Source organism: Phascolarctos cinereus, unplaced genomic scaffold (assembly GCF_003287225.1).
Source record: "Phascolarctos cinereus isolate Bilbo 61053 unplaced genomic scaffold, phaCin_HiC Scaffold_4;HRSCAF=312, whole genome shotgun sequence".
Lineage (NCBI taxonomy): Eukaryota > Metazoa > Chordata > Mammalia > Diprotodontia > Phascolarctidae > Phascolarctos > Phascolarctos cinereus.
Window position 1 is genome coordinate 321174736 of NW_027555847.1, and position 20946 is coordinate 321195681.

Sequence of the window (20946 nt, forward strand, 5' to 3'; positions counted from 1 at the left end):
ATCTTTTTTTGTGTGTCATGAGACACCTTTGGCAGTCTGGTGGGGCTTAGGGATCCGTTCTCAGAATAATGTTTTTAAATGCATAAGATAATAATAACTAACACTTATATATCACTTAATGCACCTAGTGCTTTACAATCCTTAGCTCATTTGATCCTCATAACAATGCTGGGAGGCAGGTGTTATTATTATCCTCATTTTACAGATGCAGAAACTAAGGCAAACAGAGATTAAGTGACTTGCCCAGGATCACAAGGATTGTAAGTGTCCGAGGTTATATTTGAACTCAGGTCTTCTTGACTCCAGGCCCAGCGCTGGATGGAAATTAATTATCCTGAAATATAGTTATCAAAAAAAAGTTTTAAGTTCACAGATCCCAGGTTAAGAACCCTTATTCCAGTGCATATTCACTTGAAATAACTAATTTTACCCAAAAGTATTTATGTAAATATCTAAATAATTTTATAGGAAAAAATATGCATGTGCAAATGAAATCACAGACTATTACTACTGGTACCAGAACAGTATCTAGCATGGTGCCTGACACATAGTAGGCACTTAACAAATGCCTGTTGATTAACTGATTATTTGACTATATGGGCATTTAGAGGCAGAATATTACAAGGTGAAGAACAAAGGTTTTGTTCTATGAGGACTTGGATTCAAATCCCAGCTTTGCCACTTCTTATGAGACTTTGAATAAATTGCCTGACCTCCCTGGGACTCATTTTTCTCATCTGTAAAATGAGAATGCTTTCTAAAGTCCCTCCTTGCTCTAAACCTATCATACCTAATGCAACCCCTTTCCTTATCAATGAGAAAAATGAAGCCAATAGAACTTACATGACTTGCTCAATGTTGCATGGCTAATAAGTGACTCCTTTGGGAATATAACCCAAGTCTCCTAATTCTCAGATTAGTGCTCTTTCAACAAGTAAGGATACCACTAAAAGAATGTGAGTACTGGTAAGCTCAGCAGGAGCAAGAACTAAAACGTACAATTCCCTTTACACACTACAGCCCTCATCTGTAATTCAGGTCCCATCTAAGAGCTAAAGGCCCAGCAGAAGTGGACATTACAGAGAGCTCTTTACTTCAACCTCACAGTCAATTTCCCTTCTCCTTTCCCCTTCTTGGTTGGACTCTGATTATCCATCTCTACCACTTTGGGAGCACAGAAGGACCTGCATTCCAGTCCTGCATTTGACACACACTGGCAGTGTAACTCGGAACAAGTCATTGAAACTTTCAGTGCCCCAAGTGACCCTCCAAGACCACAGCATGCAGAACAGGTGCCAGTCTCTATCAGGAGAGGGACTTTACTCATCAAGGTTCCTCATACCAACATAATCACAAATCAGAGTCCCCTCTCTGTTAGGACCATTCCCCCTTTCCCAATGGTGATGGGCCAAACCTTTCCAGCCACTTCCCCCCTCCCCCATCTCTCTCTCACTCAGTCTCTCTGTCTCTCTGTCTGTCTGTCTGTCTGTCTGTCTGTCTGTCTGTCTGTCTCTCTCTCTCACACACACACACACACACACACACACACACAAGTATGCAAAGGAGTCACTAACTACAATTCTTCTGGTAAGATCTCAAGTCATTGCCTTCTGACCTGCTGTTGGAACCCTAAAGACACCTTGGTCTTGACACCTTCCCTGAACCAGAACCCTTAGAACCTTTCCATCCAGACTGCCAATGAGTCCTCCTATATGTGCTGTCTATATGTGCTATTAGAATTAGAACGGAAGCTCCTTGAGAGCAGAAACTGGTTCCTTTTTTTCCCCATTTGTATCCCCAGAACTTAGCGCAATGTTCAACATCTCTTGAGTTTGACAAATGCTTTTTCATTCATTAGAAAGTCAAGTAACCAGATAATTTTGCCAATGTAGACTCAACCTTATAGTTACAGTAGCAAATTATATAACTCTGGTCCTTTTACACCCTGTCTAGGTGTCATAAAACACTTTCTACTTTAACTCTATTTACAATACAGTGCAAAACAAAGGCTTTGATAGAAGATCCTTGGCAACAGTATAACTAGAGTAATCAGTGAGGATGTGAAAACATGTAGAAAGAAAGGACAAAGTACGATTCTCACTTTTCCAGTGATCCTGTTGCCACAGCCTTAGAATATTTATTTAACACTGACTTAAGGAAAAGCTAGGAGGAAGAAGGGCTAAAAGGATCCTTGACCAATAGGGGTGCTTGCTTAATTTCTTCTTCATTTTTCTGGAGTTGGAAGAAACAACGAAGGATTAGTGCGTGTGTGTGTGTGTGTGTGTGTGTGTGTGTGTGCGCGCGTGTGTGTGTGTATATATATGTATATATGTATATATATATGCATAGATAGATAGATAGATACAGCAGAGCTTTCTGGCATATGGCTAACAGTAACTGAGACTCAGACCCAGGTCAGGAACCCACAGATCTCAGACCAAGGGGGCAACAGTTAGACTTCCCTGGATCAGATCACTTTGGGAGTGCTGAAAGTTTGTCAGTCTCCATCCTGAGCTGCCCAGAAGTTCTGGAACAACACAACACTCAATATTCCAAGAAAGCAGTGACAGGACCAGCCCAGACCTTCTCCCCAGAAGGGCATACAGCTTGACCCTATCATTAAGGAGAAGTAGGCTAGAGGAATCAGCAGACAAATAAATAAAAAAGAATATCACAAAAAAGCTACTATGGCGGCACAGATGCTAAAGACACAGATCCAGAAGAAGAGAACGACTCCAAAACATCTATAAGCAAACCCTCAAAGCTTGGGCACAAATTCAACCATTAGTGTTGGAGGAGATGACGCAAATGTCTTTAAAAAGAGTTAAAAATATTTTTGTCAATGAAATTAGAGTGCTTGAAGAAAAAAAGAAAAAGAAATGAGAGCTATAGAAGAAAGAACTGGAAATGAAATTAACAGCATGGCACAAGATGTACAAAACCTTGCTTAAACAAATTCCCTGAAAATTAGAATGGACCAAATAGATGCTAATGACTCTGTGAGATAACCTGATCGATATCTGCACATTTCAGCTCTTTCATTAGTGGTACTGTTCACTATAATATAAGCATACACATAACATAAGACATACGCATGCCATTGCTAATTTGAATAGAGAGCTGTTAAATGAAAGTTATTTAGCAATAAATTTGAAAAGATCAGGCACGCATATTATGCATTCACTATACTTTTCTGTAAATCAGAGGAAACACAAACTTTGAAATAAGCAAACTGACGGATAGGAAATGACATTTCTAAATATCAAAGGTTACAGATGAGCCCGGCGACTAGCTTTTTGTCTGGACGAATTTCTCACAGGCAATCAAATTGTGATCCATGCTGGGGCTGAAGAAAATGATGTCTTAAGTCAAGCATGTCATGAGGTTGCTTTTTCAAATGTGCAAAACTGAAGGCTATTTTGATAAGGAAGTGGTCAGAAATATGATCCTGAAAAACCGAATATGTGGCAAGAGATGAAAAAAAGCCCCATAAAACAAAATATCCTTAGTAATTCCAGGTCATTAAGAGAGCAAGAAAAATAAATTTACATCAAAAAACTTGGATTTTTACCCAAGGTTCTTTTACACAACTGTATTTTTCTGATTTGCTTAAAATTCTTCAACAAGTCCCTGGACAGAATTGGCCATGTTTCTTCCTCCTTTGGTAAGTGAGGAAGGCTTACTTGAATTTTAGAAATATCCAAGGATAGGATTTTAAACAGTAGTCCACAGAGTGACATCTTTCTTGAATACCAACAGACAACATGACATTTGAAAGAAGAACATGGAGACAGAGCCAGATACACTGAAGAGCCATGCTGACTTAAAGGCATGAAAACATAATTTATGCACATGTCCCCTGTTTGTACCCACTAGTCAACTTTAGAATGTACCCCAGCCTTTAGATTTTTGCATACTACTAGGGTCTCCATCCTTATGGACTGTAAAAATTGGCCCCAACTTTCTTCCATAGCTAGAAGAGGGGTGACTCTACCCACTGGTGAAGAACAGAGATGCAGTTTGAGAGTCACCATAAGGCAAGTTTCTCTCCAGATAACTCCCCTGACAGGAACCCACTATGACGTGACTTGTCCTTCCTCCCTGGCCTGAAATCCCCTACTACTATGGTCACAACTTTGGAGAAGAGGAGAGAGAAGGGGAGAGGGATTTTTTAGTTACTTTTTATTACCACATCCGCATAGATTAAAAACATTAGCACAGATTAGAATCAAGAAACAGATAATTAATTGTCATCTTGGGAGGTATGGAGAGCCAAGATGAGCTATATGGTTCTATTTCATTTCAGGGGAGGTGAGGAATAGGGGGCGGGGGGGGTAGGAGAGTGTGATGTAATGGAAAAAGCATCAAATGTGGAATCAGAAAAGCCTATTTTGTCACTTATTAGCTTGTGCAAGTCATTTACCTACTTTGAGGTTCAATTTCCTAATCTGTTAGAATTATAACAGTTATTATATATAACAGTTTTATATATACATATAATTATATATAATATATATGCATATATTAGATATAACAGTTATCTGTTGAGTTATAATAAGTTAGGTTATAATAAGTCCTGCCCTATCTACTTCATAGAGCTACGGTGACAGTCAGATGATAACACAGTGAAAATTTTTTGTAAGTATAAATCACTCTAGCAGATAGGTAAGTGGTACCGTAGATAGAGTGCTTGGCCTGGAGTCAAGAAGACATGAGTTCAAATCGGACAGTAAAATTAAAGTAGTTGGGACGGGGGGAGGTGGGGAGGGGAAGAGTGCAGAGAGGGCTTCAGATTTAAACAAATCTAACCACCCATAAAGAGAAATAAGTTAAGGACCTGAATAGAATTTTAGAAAAGTAAGATATGATAGATCTATTGATTACTGAGTAGGACTAAATAGGAGTATACATATTTCTCAGCTGTGCACAGTACTTCTACAAAAATTGACCATATACTGGGGCATAAAATCTTCACAAACAAATGCATAAAATATATTAAATGCTGTGTGACCCTGGACAAGTCACAACCCCCCTCCAACTGCCTTGGGGGGGGGGAAATATATATATAAACACATCATTTACTGAACACAATGCAATAAAATTATATTCACTAAAGGACTATTGAAGAAAAGATTTTTTAAAATTGAAAAAAAATACTTAATCCTAAAGAACTGTTGGGCCAAAAAATAAATCATAGAAATGATAGATAATTTCACCAAAGATGATAACCATAATGAATTTTAGGGATGCTGCCAAAGCAGTCCTCTGGGGAAAATTTGTAACTCTAAACACTTTTGTCAATAAAAGTAAAAAAGAATAGATGAATGAACTGGGCATGTAACTAAAAAATTGGGAAACTAATTAATCAAACAACCCCAATTAAACACTAAAATAATTCTGAAATTCAAAGATGAGATTAATAAAATTGAAAGCAAAAAAGATCAATTGAATTAATAAATAAAACTGAGTTGGGTTTTTTGGAAGACAGTAATATAAATCAACTAATTTAATGTAAAAGAATAAAACCAAACTATTAGTATCAAAAATGAGAAAAGAAGAATTCAGAACAAATAAATAAGAAATAAAGGAAATTATTGGTGACTTGCAGGTTGTAGTTGTGGTTTGTCCTTCATTCTTGAAGAGGACCATGACATCAGGGAGATGATGACATGACCTGCAATTGACTTTGATTTGAGTAAGGGAGGGATATATTAAGTCATCAGCTTCACTTTCTCCTCCAGAGCCATCTGGCTCCAGTGGCCAGATATCAATCAGGATTAGTAGAGATGGCCCAGGATGCAGTGGGCCTTGGCCCTTTTAATTTAAGGTCTTTCCAGGTTCTCACTTTGAGTACAGCAGGACCCATTCTCTGAATAGGCCTCTTTAAGAAGTGAATCAAGGGTGCCCAATTGTTGGCCAATAAAATCGACAACTGAAGTGGATAAATATTTACAAAAGCAAAATATTCCCAGATCAACAGACACAGAAACAGATTTTTAATAATCCAATTTCAGAAAAAGTTAAACAAGCCACAAATGAACTCCAGAGGAAAAACATTCCAGGTGTATTTGCTAATGAATTTTATGAAACATTCAAAGAACAATTAGTTCTAATATTATGTAAACTGCTGGGGGGAAATAAAGGAAAAGAAGGGGCCTTGCCAAATTCTTTCTATGATACAAATATGGTCTTGATACCTAAGCCAAGGAGAATCAAAACAGGGAAATAAAATGATCAACTAATGCTCTGAATCAATATTGATGCAAAATGTTAAAATAAAATAATAACAAAGATGCTACAGAAACTATCAGAAAGGTTACACACTATGACCAGGTTGAATTAATGCCAGGACTAGAAGGTGAGTTTGATATTAGGAAAATCATCAATATAATGACCATATTAATAACAAAATCATGTATTTATGACAGCCCCTTGAGAGTAGGAACTGGGTTTTTTTGGTTGGTTTATTTTCTTTACATACCTACATGGGAAGATGATACTTGTAATTCTTAAAAACTGTACCACTAATAGTACAGTTAGAAAGAATATACATTGACAGAAGGTATAGGTATAAGGTGATTTTGAGGGATTGACATAAAAATTAATTAAAGGTGAGAAAGAGGAATACAATGTGTGCAGAAGGAAGGAAGAGGTAGAATGGGGTAAATCATTTCGCATGAACAGGTGCGACAAACCTATTACAGTGGAGGGGAAGATGAAAGGGTGGGTAATGAGCATCACTTTAATCTTACTCTGAGCAGTATTGGCTCGAAGAGGGAATAATATACACAATCTGTTGAATATAGAAATCTATCTTACCCAACAGGAAAGCAGGAGGGGAGGAGGTTAAGTAAGGGGGAATGGGGCTGACACAAAAGAGGGCAGACCAGGGGAGGCAGAACACAGAAGCAAAACGCTGTTGAAGAGAGAAAGGGTGAAAGGAGAACAGGAGAAAGAATAGGATGGAGGGAGATACACAGTTAGTAATCAAAACTGTGAAAGTGAATGGGACGAACTCTCCCATAAAACAGAAGCAGATAGCAAAATGGATCAAAAACCAGAATCCTATAATATGTTGTTTACAAGAAACACACTTGAAGCAGAGAGACACACACAGAGTAAAGATAAGAGGCTGGAGCAGAATCTATTATGCTTCAGCTGAAGTTAAAAAAAAAAGGGTAGGGGTAGCAATCTTGATCTCAGACAAAGCAAAAGCAAAAGCAGATCTAATTAAAAGAGATCAGGAAGGAAACCACATCTTGCTAAAAGGTACCATAGACAATGAGGTAATATCAATATTAAACATATATGCCCCAAGTGGTATAGCATCCAAATTCTTAAAGGAGAAGTTAAGTGAGTTACTGGCTCATGACCAAACAAGAAATAGAGAGCATTACAAAATGTAAAAGAAATAATTTTGATTGTATTAAATTGAAAAGGTTTTATACAAACAAAACCAATGCAACCAGGATTAGAAGGAAAGCAGAAAGCTGGGAAACAATTTTTATAGCAAGTGTGTCTAATAAAGGCCTCAAATCTCAAATATACAGAGAACTGAGTCAAATTTATAAGAATACAAGCCATTCCCCAATTGATAAATGGTCAAAGGATATTGAACAGGCAGTTTTCAGGTGAAGAAATCAAAGTTACCTATAGGCATATAAACACACGCTTTTGATTAAAGAAATGCAAATTAAAACAACTCTGAGGTACCACCTTATACCTATTAGATTAGATAATGTGACAAAAAAGGAAAATGATAAATGTTACAGAGGATGTGGGAAAATTGGGACACTAATGCTCTGCTGGTGGAGTTGTGAACTGATCCAACCATTCTGCAGAGTAATTTGGGCAACCAAACTGTACATACCCTTTGGTCCAGTAATATCACTACTATGTCTGTATCCCAAAGAGATCACAAAAAAGGAGAAAGGGCCTACATGTGCAAAAACATTTATAGCAGCCCTTTTCATGGTGGCAAAGCCGTGGTATATGAATGTAATGGAATCTATTGTGCAATAAGAAATGATGAACAGCAGGAAGATTGCAGAAAAACTTGGAAAGATTTATACAACCTGATGCAAAGAGAAATGAGCAGGAAAAGGAAAACATTGTACACAGTATCGACAACACTGTGTAATGGTCAATTATGAATGACTCAGCTCTTCTCAAAAATGCAAAGATCCAAGACAAGTACTAAGGACTCACGAAAGAAAATGCTATTATCTACATTCAGATAAAAAGCTGATGGACTCCGAATGCATATCAAAGCATATTTTTTCCCCTTACTTTATTCTTTTTTGTGTTTTTTTCCTTTTGATCTTTTTTTTTCTTTCACACCTGTGACTAATATGGAAATCATGTTTTATGTGATAGCACATGTATAACCTATATCAAATTGCCCACCATTTTAGGAAGAGGGGACGGAAAGAAGGAGGAAAATTTAGAACTCAAAGTCTTATAAAAATGAATGCTAACTGACTTGACATGTAATTGCAGGGAGGAATAAAATACTATTCAAAATTATTTAAAATTTTTAAAAGATATTTTAAAAAATAAAACAACATAACCACAGAATGTATATAATACTTGGGAATATACCTGCTGAGACACACATAGGAATGCACTTTTAAAACACTATGGAAATAAAGATAGACCTAAATAATTAGAGAGATATTAATTGCTCATAAGTATGCTGAGCCAATATAATAAAAATGACAATACTACCTAAATTAATTAACTTATTCAGTGCCACACCAATTCAACTACCAAAGAATTACTTTATAGAACTACAAAATATAATTATGAATTTCATCTGGAGGTAGAAAACATGAAGAACCTCAAGAGAAATAATGAAAAAAGTGGGAAGGAGGAGGGCCTCACAATACCAGATTGCAAACAACACTACAAAGAAGTAATCATCAAAGCACTTTGGTATTGATTAAGAAATAAAGACGTCCATCAATGGAATAAATTAGATATATAACAGTCAAAGCAAATAAACACAGTAGTAAAGTGTTTGAAAAATCCCCAAGCCCCGGTTACTTGGGTAAGAACTCACCATTCAACAAAATCTGATAGGAAAATTGGAAATCAGCTTGGCAGAAACTAAGTATAGACCAACATCTCACTCCATAAAGCAAGATACACACTGAATGGATACATGACTTAGACATAAAAGATGATGTGAAAAACCAATTACAGTTCATGACCAAACAAGGGATAGAAAGGATCACAGAAGATAAAACTGACAATTTTTGTTACATAAAACTGAAAAGTCTTTACACTAACAAAACCAATACAGCTAAAATTAGAAGGAAATCAGGTAACTAAGGAAAAAAAATCTTTATAGCAATTTTCTCTGATAAAGTTCTCTTTTCCAAGATTTTCAAATTTATAAAAATAAGAACCATCTCCCCAGTTAATAAGAGGTCAAATGATATGAACAAATAGATTTCAAGGGACTAAGCTATCAACAACTATAGGAAAAATAACCAAAATCCTAATAATTAGAGAAATGCAAATTAAAGCAACTCTGAGGTTGTACCTCATACTCAACAGATTTGCAAACCTGGGAACACTGAAGGAACTATGGGAAAATAAGCACATTAATGTGCTATTGGTGGAACTGCGAATTGGTCTAATCATTCTGGAAAGGAATTTGGAACTATACCAAAAAATTACTAAATTATGCATACCCTTTGACTCAGCCATATTACTACTAGGTCTATACCTCAAAGAGATCAAAGAAAGAAAAAAAACTCATAGATTTGTATAAACACATTTATAGCAATTCTTTTTGGGGTGGCAAAGAACTGGAAATCAAGGAAGCGCCTATCAATTGGGGAAAGGCTGAACAAAGTATAATTTATGAATATAATACTATTGTGTAGTAAGAAATGACTAAAGGAATGATTTCAGAGAAACCTGGATAGACTTATATGAACTGAGGCAAAGTGAAATGAGCAAAACCATAAGGACAATTCACACAATAACAATACTGTAAAAACAAACAACTTTGAAAGGTTTAAGAACTCTGATCAACACAATGCCTATGATTCCAGAGGACTGATGAGAACCATGTTATTACCCATTTCTGTACACTAAAGATGCAGAATGAGACATTTTGGGGAATGGCCAATGTAGTGATTTGTTTTGACTATGAATATTTGTTACAAGGGTTTTGTTATTCGTTTTCTTTTTGGTGGGGAAAGGGGGACATGGGAGACACAGATAAATGCTTATTTTTAAAAGTCTGAAAAATAAATCTAGAGTATAGTTCCAATTCTCTTTAAGAAAAAAAAAAAGAAACCTAGCTTAAACTGTGTGGGTGGAGCCTTAGGCTACTGCTCTCACTATACCTTCAAACCTTATCTCAAAGCCTTCTATGTCAGTCAGATATATTAGCTTTTCAGAAGTATTTAAAATAGTCTTTGAACAGCTCATTCAAAGATCGCAAATTGCCTTCTAATCCCAAAATAAAACTGCCTTTTTTCCTAGTTTTCATGGTCCTTGACCTCTCTGCAGCACCTGAGAAATGCCAAACCTTTCTTCCTGACACAGCTTTCACGAACTACTCTCAAATGTCAGGAAAACCTGGGTCCCTGCCCTGCCCCTTGACACATACTGGGTGTGTGATTCCCAAAGACTAGACTTAAGAGAAAGGGCTGACCTGAATCAGTAGAGGGAATTTCCTTATCTGAAGTTCCCTACACCAATGGTATTACAGGTCCAGAACTTATCCTGGTCTATCTGAAGTCTCCTTTTTCTATTTCTTTCATGGGCTCCTCACTCACTTTCTATCCCCTTTAGATTGCTGACCACAAAGTTTCATCCTAGATGGCTCTGTGTATGTGTATGCCTGTCTGTCTCTCTCCCCTTGCCTTCTCCCTTCTTTCTCTGTTTGTCTTTCTTCCCTTGCTCACTCCCCCTGCCAAGCTCATTTACTTCCACAGCTTCAACTGACCTCTTCAGGTACATGACTCCTAAAATCTTAACGACTTCTGACCTGACTTCTCTTCTAGATCAGCATTTCCAATGGTTCATATGACATAGAGTATAAGGCTATTATGCCATTACTTCAAACCCAATATATACAAACCAAAATTCATAATCTATTCCCACCTAAATTTTTTATTCCTTCTGACTTTGCTATTTCTGTCCATGGTACCATCCTTTAGGAAGTGAAGCTTTGGTGCTACCCTTGAACTCTTCTCTCTCACCTTCCCCACTCAACTGGTTACCAGTAATGATAAAAACTCACAACTCTATAGTGCTTTAAAGTTTACAAAGCTTATTTCTTTTACAACAGCCATGGAGGTAGGCAGTGCAAAACACCATTATACTCGTTGTATAGATGGAGAAACTGAGACTCAGAGGTGAAATGACTTGCCCAAGATCAAATAACTGGCAAGACATAATAGTTTTACATATTTTTATAATATGTATATATTTACAATTTTATTACAACTTACAATTAAAATAATTTTGTACACATACACATTCTCTCTCTCTATCTATCTATATAGATAGATAGATAAAGAGAGAGAGAGAGAGAATGCATGTGTGTCTAATGGTGTGGTAGCCATCTCTAGGGGTGGAGAGAAAAAAAACAAATTTACATGATAATTTTGTTGTATATTTCTCTCTCTCTCTCTCTCTCTCTCTCTCCATATATATATATATATATATATATATATACACACACACACACATACAGACACAGAGAGAGAGAGAATATATGTATGTCTAATGGTAGCCATCTCCAGGGTGAGAGGGCAAGGGAGAAAAAAAAATGTACATGATAATTTTGTTGTATATTTGAAAGGAATAGCAAGTTGTGCATAGTATATTTGCAGTTTCATAGGTAATCATCTTTTTTTTATTGTACTATTATGAAAATGCTTGTTTTATTTCATAAATTAAAAGCGGAAAAAAATCCAAGTCTCTATCACCTATCTCATGCTGTGTCTCAAATTTCAAATTTACCTTCCAAGTCTTGTTGATTCTAACTCCACAATATCTGCACCATCTGCCCCCTCCTCTCTATTCCCACAGTCGCCAACTTAGAATAGGTCCTCCTTCTTGCTCATTGAGAGAAATAAAACAGCCTCTCATCAGATCTTCCCACCTCTATTTCCCTACTCCAGTCCATCTTCATATAATGGCCAGACTAATCTTTCTTATGCATGGATCTGGTTGCATTATCACACCTCTATTCAATAATCTTCAGGGTTTCCTTACTGCTCACCAAATAAGGTTCAAACTCCTTTGCCTGGCATTCAAGACCCTTCACAACTTGGTGCCACCCTGCTTTTCCTACCTTATCTCCCCCCCACACTCTGTAGTCTCCAGTCAAATTAAACAGTCCACAAGTGTCCTCTGTTTTCTTGTCTTCGTGACTTTTCTCACACTGTAGCCTATGCCTGAAACAGCTTCCCGCTCTTCTCTTTGCCAAAGAATTCCTACTTCATTCTTTAAACCTTTACTCAAATAAGACCTCCACCAAGAAAACTTCTCTAATCACTAGGCTCCTTTCAGACCTCACACAACCCTTTGTTTAGGACCTTTCAAAGGCCTTAAAGCTATCTAAATTTCTTATCTTCCCACCAGACCCTAAGCTCCCTGGGACTTCTTTTTAATCTCCCCCAGTACTGAGCTCTACACAGAGGCAGGCTGAATTGAACTGAACTGAGTCAGACATTGAGACAAGGCCTCAGATGCTGACTTGATTCTTTATTAGGCCAACTACAAGGCCGAGTCTATCCTAGTAAAAAGCCGGGAGATAACTATCTCCCCTTGACTGCTTTGCTCCAGTGGTCCGGCTAAGTAGGTCAAAGGCTTCAGCAGATGCTGTTGTGTCCAAGGAATGGCCACTTTAAAGCAAATTCCAATCGTAAGGATATTCTTTTCAGACACTTGTATTTTTTTCGCATAATAACATTAGCTTACACTTTTAAACTTTGAAACTTGTTTTTACATATACTCATAATATCCCTATGAGGTAGGTAACACAAATATTATTTTCCCTATTTTAAAGGGGATTCAGCAGTACACCTGTATCCCAAGTTTGTGACTTAGAGAATGGAGAAAGTAAAGGTTGAATCAGGACTCATATACCTCGCTGGCAGGTCTCCCTTCTCACCTCAAAAATTTCAACCCAGGTCCTTAGAGTTCCCTGTCTAGTACTCTATCTGCTACCCCATGCTGGCTCTTACTAAAGTAATAAAATAATTTATAAAGTAATTCTAAGAAAATCAAATTTAATTGATTTGGAAAGTACCCCCAAGTGGTCAATAAAATTCTATTTAATTATCCTATTTTCCTGACATCATTCCATTCCCACACCCCTTTTTTTTAAACAACCCAGTGAAAGTCTACACATTCAGTATATCTAGTTAATCTAACTTACGATCATAGAATTTCAGAGTTGGAAGGTACCTTAGAGGTCAACTAGGTCAACCTTGTCATTTACCAATGATGAAACTGAGGCTCGGGGAAGTGAAATGACCTATCAATGATCATATATGTAGTAAGTGATAGAACTGAAATTTGAACCTAGTCCCAGCAGCAGTGTGTTTTCCATTACACCATCCTGCATACTTGGCAGAGCTAAGTTTAACCAGAAACTGTCTTCATTTGTGATATGATAGAAAAGAAAATCTTTTCCTCTTCCACAAAGTCCATGTATAATTCTTTTTAAACTTACATTCAGAAAGATGGAGGGTTTTTTCCCCCATTTTTACACTTTACTTTTATTGATGTATTTTGTTTTGCATTGCAGACATAAACAGATTACTCCACCTTCACGAGAGGTCTCTAGTAAAAAAGGTACAACAGTTCAGTAAAATAAGCAATACAGTGACCTTGTCTGAAAGTTCAAACAACATTTCAAGATCTATAACTCTCCCCATCTCTCTATTTTTAATTAATGGACATCTATTTTCTTTCCCTTGCAACCTGGATCCCATTGGGGGAAAAAAAAGAAAATAATTTCTTGTAACAAATATGCATAGTCAAGCAATACAAATTCCTCAATGGCTACATACTACACACACACACACACACACACACACACACACACACACACACACACACACACATACACACACATAAATACACACATAGAGAGATCTAATGAGAGTGACAGACATATACCTCATTCCATACTCTAAGTCCATCCATCACCTGTCTGTCATATATAGCATGTTTCATTACTGCTCCTCTAGAATTATAAATGATCATATTGATTTTAGTTCTTAAAATTTTCAAAGCTGTTTTTGCAATGTTGTGGTCATATAAATTGTTCTACTGATTCCACTCACTTTATCCTGCAACAGTTTATAAAAGTCATCAAAATTATTAATTTTTTGTAATACTGATATTAAAAATAAATTATTTTTTCTGGTTCTGCTCACTTCACTCTGTATCAATTCATCCAAGATGAAATTATCTCTTTCCTCACTCTAAAAAATATGTACATATCCCTCCTCCACCCACTGAGAAGGCAAGTAAAATTATACCAATTATACATGTGAAATCATGCAAAACATATTTCCATATTAGCCACATGGCATGTAAAAGGCAAAAAAAAAAAAAAGGCAAGCAAATTATACTTCAATTTTCATTCAGAGTTCATCAATTCCCTCTCTGGAGATGGACAGCATTTTTTCATCATGAGTCCTTCAGAACTGTCTTGGATCATTGTATTGATTAGAGAAGCCAAGTCTTTCACCATTGATCATCATTACAACATGGCTGTCACTGCAGCACAATGATATCAAGGTTCTTCATGCTTCACTTTGTGTCAGTTCACATAGGTCTTGCCATGTTTTTTTTCCCCTGAAACCCCCCCCCCTTGATATTTCCCATAGAACAACAGTTCTCAATCACAATCACATGCCACAACTTGTTCAATGATTCCCCAATTGATAAGCATTCCCTCAATTCCCAATTCTTCGCCACCACAAAAAAAAAAGCTGCTATAAATACTCCTATACTTACAGGTCTTTTTTCTTTGATCACTTTGGGGCACAGATCTAATAATGCTATTGCTGGATCAAAGGGTATGCAATGCTTCTTAGCCTTTGGGGCATAGTTCCAAATTATTCTCCAGAATGATTCGATCAGTTCACAACTCCACCAACAATTCATTAGTGTACCTATTTTCCCTCATCCCTTCAAGCATCTATCATTTCTGACAGGTATGAGGTGGTACCTCAGAGTTGCTCAAATTTGCCCTTCTCTAATTGACAGTAATTTAGAGCATTCTTTCCTATGACTACAGAAAGCTTTGATTGCTTCTGGAAACTGCCTGTTCATATCCCATGACCATTAATAAATCGAGGAATGGCTCTTTTCTTTTTCTTTCTTTCTTTCTTTCTTTCTTTCTTTCTTTCTTTCTTTCTTTCTTTCTTTCTTTCTTTCTTTCTTTCTTTCTTTCTCTCTCTCTCTCTCTCTCTCTCTCTCTCTCTCTCCCTCCCTCCCTCCCTCCCTCCCTCCCTCCCTCCCTTCCTTCCTTCCTTCCTTCCTTCCTTTTTGGTGAGGCAACTGGGGTTAAGTGACTTGCCCAGGGTCACACAGCTAGTAAGTGTCAAGTGTCTGAGGTCGGATTTGAACTTAGGTCCTCCCGACTCCAAGGCCAGAGCTCTACCCACTGCACCACCTGGCTGCCGCTGGCTCTTATTTTTCCAAATTTGACTCAGTTTCCTTTATATTTGAGAAATGAAGCCTTTATCTGAGAAACTTGCTGCAAAAATTTTTGATATTACTTCATTGTCTATAGTACCTTTTAGCAAAATATGGCTTCCCTGATTATCTCTTAATTAGTTCAGTTTTCATTTTCGCTTTGTCTGAGATCATGAATGCTACCCCTTCCTTTTTTACTTTAGCCAAAGCATAATAGATTCTGCTTCAGCCCTGTATTTTAAATATTTGTGTGTCTTTCTTTTTCAACATATTGTTGGATTCTGGCTTCTAATGCATTCTGCTATCTGTTTCCATTTTATGGGTGAGCTTGTCCCACTACCATTCACAATGCATCCCTCTTTCTTACCCCATCATTTATTTTTTTTAGATCATCACCCATATCCATATGACTTACACCCATACCCTCTGCCTATACAGACTCTTTCTAGCTTCCCTAATAATAATAACCTTTTTAGGAGTTACATGTATTATTTTCTCATATAGGAATGTAAACAGTTTATTCTTATTGAATCCTTATGACTTCCCTGTCATGTTTCTTTTTTATACTTAAAAATCTTGTGTTTGAATGTCAATTTTTACATTTTCTTCTATTTTTCATTCTTTTGACTTTTTAAATTTTTTTGATGTCTCATGGAGTCATTAGCTTCCACTTACCCAATTCTAATTTTTACGGAATTATTTTCCTCAGTGAGCTTTTGTACCTCCTTTTCCATTTGGTCAATTCTGCCTTTTAAGGAGTTCTTTTCTTCAACGAATTTTTGTGTTTCTTTTCAGAAATTGGGCCAATTGTTTTTTTTAAGATGTCTCTTTTACCAAGCTGTTAACTCTTTTTTCATAATTTTCTTGCATCACTCACATTTCTTTTCCCATTTTTTCCTCTCCCATTTTTATCTCCTTCTTTAACTCTTCCAGGAATTCTTGTTTGGCTTGGGTACAATTAGCATTTTTCTGTGAGGCTTTGTTTGTAGCTGTTTTCACACTGTTGTCTTCTTCTGAGTTTATATTTTGATCTTCCCTGCCATCATTGTAACTTTTTATGGTCAAATTCTCTTCTTGTTGTTTGCTCATTTTTTTTCTAGCCTATTTCTTAACTCTGAACTTTTATCTTACAGCTGATCTCTGCTTCCCTCGGGATGGAGAGGCACTGCCACATCTTTTAGGCTTTTTTGTGCTCCTTTTTTCACAGCTGGGGGTCTGCAAATTTTTGGTGCTTCTCTGATGGTATAATGCAGGGAGAGATGTTGTAACTGCTCTACTGGTCTGTGCTTTTGTCTTTACCCATGAAGGACCCATGCTCCCTTGTCAGTACTATCACTCCTCTTGGCCCTGGAACTGTGACTGGGTCCCCTGATCTCTTGTATCCACAAGCACCAGTGCTCCTTTTTGTCTTGAAACTGTGACCCAGAACTGCTTATGAGCAAGGGAGTTGCTAATCAGCATCAGCTGCCCCTGGTGCTAGCAAAGGGTCCCTTGTAATCTCCTTCTGACCAGTCTTCTTGTCTAACCCTCTTACTGCCTCTGGGCTGAGAGCTCCATAAGCTGCTGCCAACGCTGCCACCACCGCAGCAGACGCAAAGGCCCGCGGCTGGTGCTGCACAGCATGTGCTCTGGGCAGGCACCCATCCCAGTGTCACACACCTCTTCTGTTGACCTCCTAAGTTGTCTTGGACTGGAAAACTGTCTCTGACCTTTTATTGGCTCTGCCCCTATAAAAGCTGATTTGAGAAGTTAATTGTAAAGTTGTTTAGAGGGGAATGTTGGGAGAGTCCAGCTAGGTCACTGCCTGTACTCCACCATCTTGCCTCCACCTCCTCCTTCCTCACTTCCTAACAGCATGATAGTATTCCATCACACTCTGATATTACAACTTATTTAGCCATTCCTCTTTTTTTTGGTGAGGCAATCAGGGTTAAGTGACTTGCCCAGGGTCACAAAGCTAGTAAGTATCAAGTTTCTGAGACTGGATTTGAACTCAGGTCCTCCTGACTGCAAGGCCAGAGCTCTATCCACTGTGCCACCTAGCTGCCCCATCATTCCTTTACTGATGGGTATCCAGAGAGATAATTAAATATTCATAGATAACAGTGTTTTCTTACAATGTTCTCCCCCCTCCATTGCTAATACTTTAAAAAGAAAGCCAATTGTAAGCCAAGACAAAAAAAGAAAACAAAGTACTAAACCACTACCCCACAAGTCTGTATTCAATGCAAGCCACAGACAAAGACATTCTGCCACAAACGGCTGTTAACAAAAGGCCTAATCGTGGTTTTCCATTCAGGACCTCCTAAAGGCAAACCTATCTACCCAGACCTAGCCTGGAAAAATAAGACCACAGATTTAGAGTGAAAGGGTACCGTAAAGGCCATCTAGTCCAATCCTCTCATTATACAAATAAGGAAATGTAGACAGGAGAGGTTAAGTGACTTGTCTAAGGTCACACCAAGAGTAAGTAGTAGAAACAAGACATGAACTACGTCTCCTGACTTCAAAGCCAGTATTCTTTCTACCATATCATACTGCCTATGAAGGAAAGGGTTTTTTTTTCTCCAGGATAATATTTCTTAGTCTAGTCTTAATTTGCTCCAAACTTCACAGTTTATAGATTCAAGAGGGGAAAAAATCCAGGAGTCACTGATCAGTGACTTGCATTTGATTCTGATGTGCTAAAAATATTTTCTAAAAGTCTACAGTTTTAGACACTGAGATCACAGCCCTATCAGTTTAAAATTTTTTTTTTTCCAATTTTTTGACTTTCATTTTCCAAATAGTTGAGGGGTGGGGCAGGGAAACACTTTCCATAAATAAATAAATGTTCATTAAGTTCCATCCTTCTTGTGTCACTTATGCCTGGCCATTTGTCCAGTGATGACACACCATGGGAGGGGACATTACATTTAGTTTCACAGAAATGTCACTGGCTATATTTTTTTTGGGGAAAATATTTTTCAAAAAATTTCTGTGATTATATAGTAAGAGACAGAAAAAAATGCTTGATAATCAAAAAAAAAGTTATTTGAAAAAATTCAAAGAGTTTAAATAGACATTAATAGATCATTTTCCACTATAGATTCCAAAACAGACTTGATGAAGAAAATAAAATCCTATCGGGTCTATGCTGGTGTGGGTTGGTATGAGTGATATAGGTTTCCATGTCCTGGCTTCTGGCTCTGTAAATTTAGACAAGGCATTAATCTTGATGAACATCATCTGTTTCCCTCATGTATAAAATGGAAATAATAATATTTGTACTATCTATCTCATAGGGTTGTTGTGAGGATATGCAAGGAATATCATAGCCTCTTCCTGAACCTTGATCTACATGCTAGGTCCAAGCTCCCTGACCCCAATTTCTGGTTCAGTTTGATTTAGATACAAAACCTATGTAAGTCCACTCTGCTTCATCCTTGTTGGATGCTAAACTCCATCCGGGACCCCATCAAACTGCCCGTATCCATCTACCCTGACCACCCCTCCACTGTGTGAATGTATCGACACACAGCTTCAACAAGATTGCTTGCTTTACTTTCTCTCTAACTGCTCCCATCTTGTTTGGCATTTTTCCAGGTGTGCTCGGCCTGTCAGTTATGTCAGTTCTTCCCTTCGAAGCATGAGCAGTCGTCCAGAGAAATGACTAAATATTCAGCAGCTGCAGCCACACTTACAGCCCAAGCTTTTGACTTAGGGAATGTAGAAAGTGAGGGCTGAATCAGAAACCATGTGTCCTCATGGCAGGGTACCCTCCTTCTTCCTAACACCGGGGCCGTGACTAGAGTCCTCTACTGAACAGCATTTTTCACCGGGCAAAATAAATGGCAGATAAAGGAGATCGCTGCCTCTCCCCATATGGGACTTTGTATTTCAAACCTTTCTAAGTGTGTTAAGACAAGATCAACCAAAATAATAAAAGTAAAATGCTCTGTAAAATCTAAAGCATTATACAAATATGAATTGTTCTTATTTCATGGACCTGTGGTTTCATAGGTACAGATGCCCTTTCTACTGATAAGAATTGTAACTCCTCTTTAATTTAGTAACAAGTCTTCATCAGTGGCTGAAGCTAGATATCATCCCCTATAGCCAACCTGGGCAGCTAGGTGATGCATTGTGAATCAAGTAGTAAAAATACTATTATCCAGGCACTTAATAAATGCTTATTGATAATCAGTCACAATTTTACCCACAAAAATTCAAGTCAATAAATATTTATTAACCACCTACTACATGCAAGGCACTATGCTAGGCAGTGGGCAGGGGTGGAAGGGGGTGGTACAAAACAGTTCCTGTCCTGAAGAAGTTTACATTCAATTTGGGGAAAACAACATATGCAAAGAAAATTAAAGGAAAAATATGTACAAAGTAATTTCCAGGGATAGGGTACATGTCTAATATGAAGGCTAGTTTGTTAACCACAGAACAGGGATCTGACCAGGCATTAAGGCAGGCTAGAATAGGGCTGGATAGGGGAACAGGAGGGATGGGGCTGACAAGCACAGGCATGAGGGAGCAGGAAGTGGTGTTTAGGAAAGGGAGCTTCAGTCTAGGCAGCTCCCACCCTGAAACATGAGGAATCTAAGTGGAACCCACCAGGCAATCAATTCTTATGGCAGATTAAGAATCCCTAAACAAGACTTGGAAAGTTGGATTTGGTGGAAAGGTAGGGGAGGACTAATTGCAATGCATATCCCTGATCTTCACATCAGAGTGATGCTTGCTTCCAACTTGACACTGAAATATTAATGACTACTTTGGGTATCAATTAGCTCCAATTAGCCAATTAGCTCCAGACCCATCTAACTGAGCCATCATCTTACCCACGTTTCTCCTTTTCCACAAAAAGGGTATGATTATTTTTGTCCAACATTTTGCTAATATCCAGGAAAACTGTTATTATCTACATCAGTGGTAACACACTCAAATAGAAATGGGGGCCACTAATCCATAAGTAAAGATCCCTGGGGAGCACACATTTTTTTCAGCTGAAACTAAATTTTTAATTTAAAAAAATTATTTTTAATTTATGGAACAAAAGAAGTATTTCCATAACACAGTACAATAAAAAAGATTATTGCACATAAAACTACAAATCTGTGATGTACAACTTGCTATTCCCTCCAAATACACAACAAAGTTATCATGTAAATTATTTTCTTTTTTTTTCTTCTCCCTCCCCCAGCCCTAGGTATGGCTATAGTTTTAAAATGTGATACTATCTAAGCTTTATCATTTTATTTATCTTGC

The 20946-nt window shown here is 37.5% G+C and overlaps 1 protein-coding gene across 2 annotated transcripts in view; it reads right to left on the reverse strand.

Annotated features, from left to right (window-relative positions):
* The window catches only part of ARSB (arylsulfatase B), a 217641-nt gene that overhangs the window by 88274 nt on the left and 108421 nt on the right, over positions 1-20946 (reverse strand). The window lies entirely within an intron of this gene.